Source organism: Chrysochloris asiatica, unplaced genomic scaffold, assembly GCF_000296735.1.
Source record: "Chrysochloris asiatica unplaced genomic scaffold, ChrAsi1.0 scaffold00025, whole genome shotgun sequence".
Lineage (NCBI taxonomy): Eukaryota > Metazoa > Chordata > Mammalia > Afrosoricida > Chrysochloridae > Chrysochloris > Chrysochloris asiatica.
The window spans coordinates 20,930,995-20,934,960 of record NW_006408543.1 but is presented as its reverse complement, the minus strand read 5'-3'; the positions used below and the strand labels follow the sequence as shown (position 1 = coordinate 20,934,960).

Below are 3,966 nucleotides of genomic sequence, written 5' to 3'. Positions count from 1 at the left end.
CCTTTGTTCTGTTTGAACAACTGCTCCTGGTCTATGTACAGGTTCTTCATGAGCACAATTAAGTGTTCCGGAATACACATTCTCCATACTGCTGTCCATAGCTTGCTGTAATCCACACACAATTGAAAGCCTTTGTGTAGCCAATAAAGCACAGATAAACATCTTTCTGGTATTCTCTGCTTTCAGCCAAGATCCATGTCAGGAATTATATCTTTCATTCTACATCCCTATCTGAATCTAGCTTGAACCTCTGGAAGTTCTCTGTCAATGTACCTTTTTTTTTTTTTTTTTTTTTTGCAGCTTCATAGTTGGTTTTAGCCAAACTTTTTATTTAGTGTTCTGTAGTTGTTTAACACAAAGAGCTCTGGTAGCGTAATGGTTACAAATTGTGCTGCGAACCTCAAGGTCAGCAGTTCGAAAGCTGAGGCATTCTGCTCCCGTAAAGATTTACAGCCTTGGAAACCCTGTACAGGGTTGCTATGAATTGGAACCGACTCCACGGCACATAACAACAACAACAAGTTGTTTAACACACACTTAAATGGTCTTAATGAGAGGAGGGGAAAAGGGGAGGCTCTTGCAGAATCCCAAGGAAATGTCAGAAAGACAATATATGGCAGGATTATCCTTTTATTTTGGGTTTACTGGGTGACTAGCACTTTCTGTACTTAGCGTCTAGCTCAGGCTTTACACACTGAGACCACTGAGATTTCAGTTTGAAGACACCCTGAAATCATAAGATTCGCAAGCCCAACCACTCTTCTAATATGTAGCTTGTTTATATAGGCAGAGCGATTCATCTCTCCATTTTAGATGGCTAGCCGTTTGTGGAAGATCTTAGTTTAGTATTGCTTGCCTCATTTACTGGGAAAAATCGAATAGGAAGTGGCCTTCAGGGACACTTAAGAGAATTACAACACCAGTGCACAAGTCAAGTCATACACATTTAACATTTGCTTATTGAAAGCAATGTCCTAAAATCAAATAAAATTAAACAGGTTTTAGTCTTTCCCCACAAGAAGCATAATACTTATGGAGGAGTACTTAACAGGAAGTTTTTTTTAAACTAACACAATTTTCGCTTTTAAGAGTCCTTGGGTAGTTATGACAGAATAGGTTTCTTTGAACAGGGATTTTGGTCTGAAGTTTTGTTCGTTTTTAGTATCTGCTTCTGCCTCCCCCTCTATCAGATCGGCTTCCTCCACGGCCACCACCTCTTGGTGCTCCGCGGCTTGAATTGCTGTAGGAATCACGTGGAGGCAGGTACCCCCTTTCCATAGAAGGGGGAAGCCCTCTTTCTTGTCTGCCATCCCGATCACGACCACTTGAGTAGAGATCACTTCGGCTGCTTGAGTAACTGTCACGACTCCCACCATATCCGTCTCGTGAGCTGCTGTAATCATCATAGTGACTGCTTCCACCATAAGATGGCGGGCCCTCGTGTAGGTGGAGCACTACGTGAGTGATCATAGCTCTCAGAGGAATCTCTGGAGGAGCCTCCACTTGGATGGTCTGAATAGTCCCGGTCACTAGAGTCTCTGGATGGATCGTCGTCACGTGAACGGGAATGACCATAATCACGATATGTATAATCTCTTGGTGGTGGTGCATAATTTCTTGTATCACGAGAATTTGGGTAATCTCTGCTTGAATAGCTGTCTTTAGTGGAATAGCCATCATCTCTTGGTGACAGATACACATCTGTACAAGAGGGCAGGGGTTCCCTTCTTGATGGTCCTCCGTAACTATCTCTTCCACATGATACAGGGGCTCTGCCTCCCATTCCACTGCTACTGTGACCTGGTCCTGAAGGAGCTGATCTTTTAGGAGGGGGACCACCACTGCGTTGTGGTGGTTCTCTTTTTACTGGAAGTGGTCCCCTGGGAGAACTCATGTTAAAATTCATGGAATAGCCACCATCATCCATGTGTCCTCCATGTGAAGTGGGGGTGGGGGTGGGGATCCCCATCCCCTGGTTCCTCCACTGTCTCCTCTTCCACCTCTAAGGCCTCTGCTTCTTGGATGTGGTGGGGGTCCACACCTGTCACTTTCAAATGTTGGTTTAGTGACTTGTTCCACTTTGATAGTTTTCCCATCCAAAGACTTTCCATTCGTATCTCTGGTTGCGTCTTGGGCATCTGCTGGGCTTTCAAAGGAGATGAAAGCAAATCTTCTTGATTTGTTGGTTTCATGGTCTTTCATCAAGAATACTAATACAATCTGTCCGCATTTGCCAAATACTGCATCCAGGGCTTTCTAGTTGGTTTCTGTATTGAGCCCTCCAATGAAGAGCTTTCCAGGGCAGTTGGTTTCAACCATTTTCCCCAGCAGTGAATGATTGCGAAGTTATGACTGTTTCCAGATGCTACTTGGCTCACCAGGAGGCGAATCGTTGCAGCTCATCATGAGAGCTGACTGCCGAGTCAGAAAGGAAGGAGAAAGCTGCTAGCACTACTACGCAATGAGACTGTCATTGGACTTTTGTGGTCATTTATTATCTTTAGCAAAATTGTACTTGCATGTGATATTGATAAGGTTATCCAATTTCCACATTTCATTGGGTCCCGTTCTAATCACCAGTATTGGATCAATGCATTTTGACTGTATATTTGATGAATTTCAGATCACTTATTTTAGGGGTTGATATGTAAGTTTGAATAATAGTGGTATTAACTGGTCTTCCTTGTTGGTGGTGCTGTTAAGTCCCATTGAGTTGGTTCTGACTCACAATGATCCTGTAGAGGGTTTCCAAGGAGCAAGGTTTGAACCAGTGACCTTGTGGTTCAGAGTCCAGTGCTAATCCTGTATTGCCATAGCAGAAGTCTTCTTGTAGGCGTATCGATATTTTCCTTTCACCTACAGCGTCATACTTCAAGGTAGATTTTGAAATGTTCTTTTTGATGATGAATGCTACTCCATTCCTCTTGAATTTGGATGATCAGATCAAAAGTGGCCTATACCAGTCCATTTTAACTCACTAGTGCCTAGGATATTGCTCTTTATGCAGTTCATGTTGTTTTTGACAACTTTCAGTTTTCCTAGATCCATACTTTATATAGTCCATATTCTGATTATTAATAGATATTTGCAGTTTCTCCTGTATTTAAGTTTTTCTCCATCAGCAAATGAAGGAACATAGTTTTACTTGGACACACGTAACTTCTGCTTCCCTGAGTGTTGATTGTGAAGTCTGTAATAGATTAATTCCACCAATGACAGAAGAAGATGGTATGTCGTGGATAATTGTCAGGGTTCACCAGAATTTGAGGGTGAGGACTATTTCCAAAGATTAAAGTCCTCTCCTTCACTGCCCAGGATAAAGTCAGCTTTGTTTTCCCAGAATCCCTTGCAGCTAGGGAGCTGCCCTGTGATCTTGATTCCTCCTATCAAATGTACCCATGTGGCACTTTAATTTGGAAGAAAGAAATGGGAATGTACTAGTTTCCTCCTCTTATAACACATTGCTATACACATACTGTCTTAAAACAACATGCATTTATTATCTTACAGAATTGCATCAGAACCTGAAATGGATCTCCTTGGGCTACAATCAGGGTATCTGCAGGACTTCACTTTATTCAGGAGGCAAAAGGGGAGAATGTATTACCTTGCCTTTTCCAGCTTCTAAAGGTTTCCTGCATTGCTTGACTCATGGCCCTCTTCAAAGCCATGAATGATTTTTCCTAAATCACATTTTTCTTACATTGCATCACTCTGACACTGGCCCTTCTGCCGCCTTCCATATATATAAAGACCCCTGTGATTGCATTAGGCCCAGCAGGTAAACCAGAATACTCTCTCCATCTCAAAACCATCTGATTAGCCACCTGAATTCATCTGCTACCTTAATTCCCCCTTGCCATGTAAGAAAACATATTCATATCTGCCAAGTTCACCAACTGCTCCTTGGAAACGCTATATAGGGTTGTTTGGGTTGGAACTGACTTGTTGGCACTTAACAACAAT

General features: G+C 42.5%; 1 pseudogene; it reads right to left on the bottom strand.

Moving 5' to 3' along the window:
• Positions 1 to 1,158: 1,158 nt before the first annotated feature.
• LOC102812851 lies at positions 1,159 to 2,319 on the bottom strand (annotated as a pseudogene).
• Positions 2,320 to 3,966: the final 1,647 nt, after the last annotated feature.